At 41.9% G+C, this 11,139-nt stretch overlaps 1 long non-coding RNA gene across 1 annotated transcript; it reads left to right on the top strand.

Moving 5' to 3' along the window:
- Positions 1-8,862: 8,862 nt before the first annotated feature.
- LOC123593205 lies at positions 8,863-10,390 on the top strand. Its single transcript, XR_006710185.1, has 3 exons — positions 8,863-8,910; positions 9,677-9,758; positions 9,854-10,390. It is a non-coding gene; the product is annotated as an uncharacterized LOC123593205 (long non-coding RNA).
- The last annotated feature ends 749 nt before the right edge of the window (positions 10,391-11,139 follow it).

Raw genomic sequence — 11,139 nt, 5'->3', positions numbered from 1 at the left:
CCGTAGAGGATAAAAGCAGCAGAAACAGGAAGCAGTGACCAAGGAGCGAGCTGGGAAATTCCAGCTGCCCTCCTGCCCTACTTATAAGGAGTAGAGGTGACTCATTGTTAAGGAGCAAACAGATGGTGACTTGGCTAACAAAATCCCGTGCAATAGTTAACCTCTCTGGGCCATCGCTTCCTCTTCCGGGAAAAAAGAAAACAGACAGGTTATTATATTTGGACACCTGGATGGCATTGTTCAGTACTGGCATGAAAACACAGGCATATGTATATTTGTTTGAATGTGCCGTTTCTCATGTCCTTGAAGCCAGCCTTCTCCTGGAACATTGCTGTCCAGAGAAGACGAGCTGTACAAGAGAAGTCTCCGCAATCCAACAGCAGCTGTGCAGATGTGGGAGGTCCGCCATTTGGAAGAACAAGGAATTTTCAGGTCTGCACGCCAATTGGTAAATTCTGAAGCACACCCAAACATAGAAGTCCAGAGGCCCAGGCTATAATCCTGGCTCTACACTAAACAGCTACGTGGCCTCGGTTTCCGTATCTGTGAAATTGAGAAGCTTGACTTTTAAGGCCCCTCCCCCTTTATTCTTGTTGGACTTGCCATTAAATGTTTTATTTTTGAAAGAGAGGGTGAGAGAGAAAGAGAGACCGAGTGGGGAAGGGGCAGAGACACACACACACACACACACACACACACAGAATCTGAAGCAGGTTCCAGGCTCCGAGCTGTCAGCACAGAGCCCAATTAAGGGCTTGAACCCATGAGCAGTGAGCTCATGACCGGAGCCGACATTGGAATCTTGACCAACTGAGCCACCCAGGCGCCCCTCTTTTTGGACTTTGGAAGAGTTGAAAATACATGTCTGTATCGCCCACTGTCTCACCATCTATCTACCGTAAGAATAAATACTTACAGGAGGTACAAAATGTTTCTGTTAACAGTTTTCTTTCACTGTAGAGATAGGAAAGTATGATATGGCTGGTACTGGGTCGAGGGTAAGATACCACTTGTAATGGAGTTAAAAACAATTCCTTACTTACCCCATTGGGCTGCTGTAATCATCCAATGAGATCACATCCTTGAGAAGTTGATCATGTACTGTGCTCTATGCAAATGCGCTATAGACGAAACGTGTTCCCTCAGCATTCTTAGGTTGAAACCCCTTGCTTCTGCTATGTGAAGTTACAACACAAAGATGGCAGTTTGTGAACCAGAAAGTGGGATATCACCAGACGCTGAATCTGCCGGCATGTTGACCTTGGACTTGCCGGTCTCCAGAGCTGTGAAGAATAAATTTCTATTGTTTATGAGCCACTCGGTCCGTGGTATTTTGTTCGGCAGCCTTGATGGAATAGGACAAGATGCTGATACTATTACTAGTAATAAATGTAAATATATTTACCCAATAAATATTGGTCAAGCACCTTCCATACATTAGATGTTGTGCTGAACACTAAAAAGACATTGACCCTGGGGCGCCTGGGTGACTCAGTCAGGTAAGCTGTGCTCACAGCTCAGAGCCCGGAGCCTGCTTCGGATTCTGTGTGTCTCTCTCTCTGCCCTTCCCCTACTTGCGCTCTGTCTCTTTCTTTCTCAAAAATCAAAATAAACATTGAAAAAAAAAATTTTTTTAAGACTCTCCCTCTTTCTCTCTCCCTCTGCCCCTCCTCTCCACTCGCACTCCCGCTCTCTCTCAAATCAACAATAACAATAATAATGATAATAAAGACACTGACCCTCTTTTTCCAGGATTCTCCAGGAAGCCAAAAATCTCAGGAAAATAATGACAACTTTTGTCCTTAAAATTGTTTTCTAATTTATGAAAAGTATGAGACCAAATAAAGGAACAAGTTGCCAAAGCCGTTTCTTCCCTGTTTTCAAGTATTATGTATCTGTTTAAATGTCCGTGCAGCACACGTGAAGAAAAACATACCTGAGATTCTGCAAATCTCAACAGATTTCAGTGCTAGGTGAGGAGCTAACAGGTGCAACAGCCTATTAACTGTTGGGACCACATATAGTGGTAAGGATTTAATGGGCTCCCCAGCAGTGACAAGAGACAAATGGATGACAGCTTCACCGTAAAGGATGACAGAAGACTGACCTTGGGCTATGAACAATGTGTCCCGTAGCCTTGTGGCTGCAAAGCCCACTGCCCCCCACCCCCCCACCCCCGCCACCTTTGCACTTTACGCTTGGGTAACACTGCGCTTACCCGCTTCTGGGTCCTTTAATGTGACACGCTGGCTCAGGCTGCTGCATTTTCTCATTCCTGTCCTCAGCCTGGAACAAGTAATTCCCCATAACTCCCTCCTTCTTCTTCCTCCTCCCTTCTCTTTCCTATCTCCCACAGGCTTGAATACTCTGCTCAGTATTCAAGATGCCACTCTACTTCCTTTCCTGCCCAGAGCCCCCTAATTTCCCTCCCCACCCCTCACATGCCCCCCATCTCAGTCTCTGTGAGGTGCCTTTTCACTGCAATCTGTCAGCCTTATGGTGTCATAGCACTTATCACCGTGTATGAGAAACTTTTGTATCTTGTCTATTTCTTCCACAAACACACTGGTTCTAACTGGAGTGGGTTTTGTCCCTCAAGGGCATGTGACAATGTCCGGTGACATTTTTCATTGTCACAACTTGGTGAGGGTGGGGGGGAGGGAAGAAGTCAATGCTACTGGCATCTACCAGGTAGAGGCCAGGGACGCCGCTAACCATCCTACAATGCACAGGACGGTGCCCACGACGAAGGGGTTTCCAGCCCCAAACGCCAGTAGTGCTGAAGTTGAGAAACTGCCCTGGACTGTAAGTTCCTTTAGAGCAGGACTTTTTGGAGGCCTCTTCCACGGGAGCCAAGCACAGTGTCCAGTGCTCAGCAGGAATCCAGACAATTGCAGAACCGAATAAAATCAAACTCGAAAATGTAATTGAACAAATCTTAACTACACTTGTATAAAAAAGCTAATAACTAATTTGAGCACAGACCGCAAGTCAAAGGGAAATCAATAGTCAGGGTGAAGGTTGGCGACATCCATCAGTCATGCCCTGACCCTTCCTCGGATTTAGCTCTCTCCAACGTCATCCTTTTCTCCTTTCTATACTGTCTTCCCTCTCTGCTGTCATGTTGGAATTCCACTGTGAGATAGGAATTTGCAGAGAGTTGCGATAAATTTTTCCACATTTGCGTATCGGAGGCATGCATTCAATTTGATTTCAATATTTAAACATGTCAATCACGGAGTGACAGGCTGGACACTGCGGGGGGGAAAAAAGCAAGCTGAATAAGAAACGACGCCTATCCCAATCCGGGAAATTTTAGGAGCAGTAGAATAGAGGAAATACGGTTTCATTTTCATTAACGCCGTCAGGGGATGTGTCACAGACGAGAAGGCCTTTGATTTAGGTCTTCACATACGTTTCATAAAGTGCTTTAAATATGCCACACATCTGTGATCGTATTGTCTCTCCTTACCTGACACCTTACCGGCAGACTTAGAAGCGCCACCCACGGGCAGTGATTCAGAAGCTTGGGCTGGGCGCCACCCTCAGAGTGTGTGATTCAGTGGGTCTTGGGTGGAGCCCGAGAATGTGTATTTCTCGAAGGTTCCTCAGATAATGCTACTGCTGCTGCTACTGTCTCCTGATCATACACTGAGGACCAATGCTTCAGGATAATCAGCCAGGTATTTCTTGCCTGAAATTTCTTGAAATTCATCCCTTTGCCTGAAAATGTACAGTCTTCACTTGGCTAAAACAATAAATTCCCAGTGTTGGCAAAGAAAGCAACTTGTAGGTTTCTGCAAGCAGGAGAAGAGAAACACACTCCAATCTATTCCTGTGAGTAAAGGAGGGTTCAGTTTTCAAAGGTAAATTAATCGTCAGACCCACTCCAGTGTCCAGGAGGAACGTAATTATTTATTGGAAAAATATCATAACTAACATAACGTTCTTGAAGATTTTTATTATTAGGAATAAAATATTGTTTTTGTTTATGTGTTAAACTCAGGCCCCTAATATCTAGACTTAACACTCCTCACAGGCATAAGAGCATATTTGAAATTCTGTCAACTTGTACTTTGATTATAGCTTTTGGTTACTTGAACCCAATGCTTCTGTTTAATAATTCCTGTATTGTTTTCTCCTCCCAGCCCCCCATCCCCCATTTTCAATCAATCTTCTCTTTCTTCTATGTCCTTTGTCTCTGTCCTTTTATAATTCTGGTTGGTCTCCTAGGCTATTTTCTCTCTTCTCCAGTCTCTCAATGGCATGTCTTCAATCATTTCTAAGACTTGCTACACAAGGTTAACCATTTTTGTGCATCTTAAAATGTTTAGCCTTTGATCTGAAAATAAGCGCTAGAAAATTGTAATGCTTATGAATATATTACATATAATATTAAGTTCAGAATAGTTGAACATGCTTCATGCTATATGTCATAAATATGCTAAGCTTAATTTCAAGCAGATGAAATCAACACGAAAGCACACGCATTTTTTTTTTTTTTTTGTGCACAACTTCTTTGTACCTGCTGTTTATTAACGTCAGCCATAGGAAGCTTATAGGTGTGGTTTTCAAGTGATCACTGTGCATACGTGTATATTCACTTATGAGGCCAGTCAGGCCTACTGAATATTTGACCTCAAATACACATGACAGTATAGTGGTAACTATAAGAAAACACTCAAGACTTTTTTTAAACCATGACTAAAATAAAGACAGCGCATGAAATAAAGAAATTATTTGATGCTGTTTGGAATCTTAGATTAATAGAACTGAATACTCTATAATTAATTTCCCTTTGTCATTTCTCACTCTAAATTTTCCAGAAGACCATTTTCCCCAAGTTTCAATAAGAAAAAATATAAACCATAATTTTAAATTTATACTATATAAACTATAAGATTATAATATTATACTTATAAAATGGTTACAAGATTATTGGCTTTATTGCAAATCGCTATGCTGGTAAGTGGCATTGTTTAAATGTGTTTGATCCTTTCTGATTTTACCAACTTAGAGTTTTAACTCCTATCATCTCAGTTTATACTGTGATTTCAGGGATTTTAAGATTTATAAGTAGGGGCACCTGGGTGGCTCAGTTTGTTAATCGTCCGATTTGGGTTCATGATCTCATGTTTGTGAGTTAGAGTCCTGCATCAGGCTCTGCACTGACAGCTCAGAGCCTGGAGCCTGCTTCAGATTCTGTGTCTCCCTCTCTCCCTCCCTGTGTCCCTCCCATTTGTCCCTCCTCTCTCTCTGTGTCTCTTTCTCTCTCTTTCTCTCTCAAAAGTAAGTAAACAAACATTTTTAAAAAATTAAGTATTTATAGGTAGATGCTCAAAAGGCTCTCCATACACTGGTCTGTTTTTGTGCAACTGAGGAGTTATTTTTTAAATCTTGCTTCTAATATACATACTAATATGTCATGGGTTCTTTCCAGAAGTTATTCTGGGGGCACCTGGGTAGCTCAGTCCATTGGGCATCCGACTTTGGCTCAGCTCATGACCTTGTGTTCGTGGGTTCAAGCCTTGCTTTGGGCTCTCTGGTGACAGCTCAGAGCCTGGAGCCTGCTTTGGATTCTGTGTGTGTGTGTGTGTGTGTGTGTGTGTGTGTGTGTGTGCCCCTCCTCTGCTGTCACTCTGTCTCTCAAAAAATAAAATAAAATGTCAATAAAATAAATAAATAAATAAATAAATAAATAAATAAATAAATAAAACAAGAAGTTATTCTGGCCAAAGGACCCTCCAAAACAAACAAAACTGAGTTCACGCCATCGTAATAAAGAAAAGAATGCAGTGTGAAGGCAGGGATTGCTTCAGCATTCATGACCTCTTCCCACGTTTTAGTAGAAAAGTCTCTGTGTTCATTTCTATATATGAGCAACATTGATAGGGTGATTGCAGTGTGCTAAGTTTTATATGTGTTATTTCATTTTGCACTTAAAACTGCCTTATGAGATAGATTATTACTAATATCCTTGTCTTACAGCTAATGAAATGGAGGTTTCCAGAGGTTTAGAGCTGAGTCTAAAGTCACACAGTGATAAGGGGAGGATTTGTGTCTGTGCTGCCAAAGTGATCATGGAAGGGAAGGATTTGAACCCAAGTCTGAGCCAGAGTGAACCAGTCAGAGTTCACCAGCCCTGAAGCTGGACTGCCATTCACCTTTCCTCACATCGCTGTTCCTATCCTCTAGTTACTTCTGGTTTCTAGGTGTTCTCAATGAAAGCGATTTGCAATTTGCTGATATGGGATTAGAAATCATTTTACTAGAATTTGTTACAAGACGGTACAAGGGGGGAAAGGAAGGAAGAGGATGAAAAAAAAAATGAGCTTTTTTTCTGACAAGGGAAGACTCTGGACTTACATATTAAGCAACTAAAACCTCCATCACAACAATAAAACCAGGGCTGACTAACAAGTTCTTTGCATATATCTCCGGGGCCCTGCACAGAGTAAGAGTTTGATAAATGTTTGTTGGACTAAATGTGGAACCAAATGAGTTCTAGAAGTGTTGAGGGGGTCTGATTATGGGTAGAGCACCATTAGATGTGAAGTGTGTTAGGAAAATATGGATATCTTATTTACAATAGTGAATTAACTGCCCACATTACTTCCTCAACATTGGAAAGTTCCAAAGGTCTGTAGAAGTTTTGATTATGAAATAAAAGTATCCAGCTTAATAAAGTAATTATTATAATGAGGACTGCTATAATTCGACTACATGTTTATTGAAGGGCCAATGCAAGCAGGCACCTCACAACACATATCTGGAAGCCGTAATTTGTTCTCGATGGTGGCAAAAAAATTCTGACATAACTATTCACACTGTGGTCAGGAGAAAAAATGGTAGGGATTGTAACCATATTTTATAAGATTGCTTTTCTCTAAATCAGAAACATTCTAAATGAGGTTAGGGATTTGTGATTCGAGGCTAATTTACAACAAGGATCCATTTATTTCTGCGATTTTTGTAGGTTTTTTAAAGTTTATTTATTTTGAGAATGAGAGAGTGTGAGTAGGGGAGGGGCAAAGAGAGAAGGAGAGAGAGAGATTCTCAGACAGGCTCTGTGCTCCCAGCACAGAGCCCATCAGGGGCTCAAACCCATGAACTGTGAGATCATGACCTGAGCCTAAGTCCCATGCTCAACCGACTGAGCCACCCAGGCGCTCTTCGTGTTTTCAATATAAAGCAAGCTCTGTCTTCTTCAAAAACATTGTTTTTAACATTGATTCTTGAATTTAGTATGTTTAAAAATATACTAAAACCAAAATGGGCTATGGATTCCCACATGTCATACTAAACTCACTCAGATCTAGAATCTTCCTCCTTATAATAAAGCTCTAAAACTCTTGCCCCTTCAAATAGTCCTCGCTGCATTTGAAAAACCAAAAGATCACATTTACCAGCACAAATAATGAACTACTTAATTCTGCTTGTAAGACACATTTCCACAGTCACCAAAATGATCTTAGAAATGAGAATCTCAACTTCAAAACCTTGGCACAAATTATTATAGCAATATAATGAAAAAATGGACTCACGAAATGAAACCTACTTTTCAACAAGCAACACCTATGATATCAAAGGGCTAAGATGATGATAAACCTTAGGAAAGATGGCCATGTACCCTACAAATGAGCATGTGAGAAAGGGTTCCTCAAAGAAGTGGACCAAGATGGAAAAGAGGAATCACTGATAAGGGTGCTTGGTACTGCTCTTTGTAAATTTTTAATTCATGAATCCGAACATGTCATTCTACTTAAATACATCCATGGTTCCCCACCCTCCACAAGAGAAAATCCAACTCCCTTTACCACAGCTCTCAGTGATTTGACTGAAGCCCACCTCTCCAAGTTTTATCTCTTAGCATCCTCCAAAACACTCCCTAAATTCTTGTCACGCTAGCTTCTGGGGCTCACTGATTAGCCTATGGGAAAAATGGAGAGGCTTCCATCCAGTGAAATAAAGAAACCTATCTATGCATCCTTGCTTTTACGGTTTCCCCTGACTGAAATGCTCCTTCCCGACTCACCTTCCAAATCCAGGCCAAGAAAGCCCTTCTCTGAGAAGCTGTCCCTAACCACTTTCCTAAACGTAGTTACTTGCTCTTTCCTTGGTGTCATACAGTATTGCTATTGAATTATTATTATATTTTTAGATTTTATCATTTGTAATCATTTTTTAATTATTTTTATTATTTTAATATAATCTTTCCCCCCAGTGTGGAGCGCAAACTCATGACCTCAAGATTAAGAGTCCCATGCTTTACCAACTGAGGCAGCCAGGCGCCCCTCTCTTACTTTATTTCTTGTAGCTATTTGTTCCCTTTTAAGCTGAGAAATCCTTTAGGGCAGAATCTACGTCTTATCTTTGTAGCTTAGGCTCTAGCACCATTTAAGGTATACAGGAGATTTTTTTAAATGTTATTTATTTATTTGGGCAGAGAGAGAGAGAGAGAGAGAGCATGCTTCTGAGGGGCAGAGAGAGAGAGAATCCCAAGCAGGCTCTGCACTGTCCAAACACAGGGCTCAGGACCACAAACTATGCCATCATGACCTGAGCCAAAATCAAGAGTCAGACACTTAACTGAGCCACCCAAGCAGCACTTATGCATACAGTAGATGTTTAATAAATGGTAACTATTGCGTAGACATACGATATATACTTAATAGCTATAATTTTTATTTGAAATGATCTTCCTACAATATCTGTGTATATTTTCCCTGCATTGTATTTTGCCTCACATCAAAATTCCTTGCTTTTCTACTGGGTGTAGTCTTTCTCTCATTTTAGAATATTCACCTGGCTTTATTGTACACCACCATGATGGCTAGCCAAAGGGCACAATCCATGGAAACATCTCATTTCATTTCTTAAGAAGAGAGCTGTCCAAAAGTTACAGAATCAGTAAGTGGGGTCTGTGTGTGTGTGCGTGCTATTGCGTAATTTGGAATGGAAGCGTGAGCCGAAGCTAAATCTTAGTCATGTCTTGTTTATCAAGAACGGCCCTTCAAAGATTTCATAAAACTACTAATAAAGTGATAACAACAGTCATTCAAATGTCTCTCGACTTTTGGAAAGGAATTTAGACTCTTTCAGAGTGTCCCTTCCTCCCCACATGGCCTGGTGTGTCAGAATCGCTCAGGAAGGTCTTAGAAACCATTCCCAGTTATTGCACACGGGTCCCCACATTGGTGGTACCGTTGGCCACCCTGGAATTCTGCAGATTGCGCAACTCCCGCTGTTTTCTTTTTGTTACCCTGAGATTGTTCACAGCCAGTAAGAGAGTGGCAGGGTGGAATAATATTCCCCATTTGTTATGCCCTCCTTGGGGACTCTCAGAAACCCGGGGTGGTAGTGGGCAGAGGTGAAGAGCAGCAGAGACCCACGGCTCCGGGCTACAAGGATGGGGGAGCAGGTGTTTTTTCCTTTTCTTTCTCCTTCAACTGACACATAGGGTGTTTTACTGAAACTGATTTCTAGTATCAGCTGCTACGCTTGAACATCTCTTTTATTCTCATGGACAGTCCAACCTTTGATCTGTACCAGAGTTTGGCTTGTGCAACTGAACATTTCCTTACTGTGAATTCCTGATCAGGGAGTCCATCTGCTTTCATTAGGGAGAGGCTATTGACCAGTCTGCTTTGAACTCTCTGGTCTCTCAATGTCACAGGAGCCCCTCTCTGAACAAAGTATTGGACAAAAGTCAGGCATTTCACATGACTGAATGCGGAAAAAACAATTTCCTAGAAAAGGTATCTAAAATATTATTCATTAGACAGTTTGGGTATCTACGGTGATTGAAATTACTAAAACGTTTATCTTCTTTGGTTACACTTTGATCTTATAGGCGGATCAAAATAGCATCCGAGACCTATTGTCCAGTTGCCCCAAGTGCATACGGATTTATCTTTCTACTCCCAATGCTTCCAGATATTACAGTTATGTGAGGTAAAGCTCCTTGAAGACTTTTGTTTGTTTGATATTCCTTGACCTTTAAGGCCACACCCTTAAGTTACCCTCCCAGGTGAAAAACAATGCAGAGCAAGTATCCACCTATTTTCCTAGGGGAAGACTATATAGAATTTGGTTTTGTTGGAGTAGCTGAGTAAATCTACCCAAGTCCTGAAGAACAAGAGTTTTCCTTGAGATCGAGGTGGCCTAATCTCCATAAGGATTCTAGACCAATCTAGGCACCTGAATATAGCAGTTGTGCTTTGTAGAATATTCGCTGAGCATGAATGTGTGGTTCCTCTGTGTGACATTGTGATTTATAACAAGAATTATGTATTTGGGGGGGCGCCTGGGTGGCTCAGTTGGTTAAGCGACCAACTTCTACTCAGGGCATGATCTCACGGCTCATGGGTTTGAGCCCCACATCGGCTTTAGGCTGCAGATTCTGTGTCTCTTTCTCTTCCTCTCCCCTGCTCGTGCTCCGTGTGTCCCGCTCTCTTTCAAAAATAAATAAATATTAAAAAAAAAAAAAAAATGACTTCTATATTTGGTATTTGTCCTGTTTCTGGCACAGAGATTCTAAAGCTCTTGGAATTTCCTCAGGGGTGACAGAGACCAGGTATCTTTTGTTATGTTAATAAGGCAACTGTTGCAAAGCCCCTAGGTCACCTAGGATGGGGTCTGGTTGCCAGGGAAACCAACCCTGTAATTGAAACTTGGAACTTTCAGTCCCACCCCACCACCCCCCCCCCCACCTCCACAGAGGGGAAGAAATTGGAAGTTTCATCGATTACCAATGACCAATGATTTAACCAAACATTCCTATGTAATGAAGCCTCTGTAAAAACCCAAAGGGCAGGGCTGGGAGAGCTATCCGGGTGGTGAACATTTGGAGACTTGGGGAGAGTGGTGCCTTCAGAGGAAATATGGTAGCTTTGCACCCTTTCCCCACACCTCGACCCATGCATTTCTTCCCTCTGGATGTCCGTGAGTTACATCCTTTTACAATAAACCAGTAATCTAGCAAGTAAAATGTTTCTCTGAGTTCTGCGAGCTACTCTAGCAAAGTAATTGAACCCAAGGAATGGGATGTGGGAACCTCCAATCTGCAGCCAGTCAGAAGCACAAGTGACAACCTGGACTTCCATCTGAGGTCCCAAGTAGAGGGGAGTACAGCGTGGG

The sequence above is a fragment of the Leopardus geoffroyi genome, chromosome D4 (genome assembly GCF_018350155.1).
Source record: "Leopardus geoffroyi isolate Oge1 chromosome D4, O.geoffroyi_Oge1_pat1.0, whole genome shotgun sequence".
Classification (NCBI taxonomy): Eukaryota; Metazoa; Chordata; class Mammalia; order Carnivora; family Felidae; genus Leopardus; species Leopardus geoffroyi.
The sequence above is the reverse complement of the archived record's forward strand: the minus strand, read 5'-3'. Positions and strand labels throughout refer to the sequence as shown.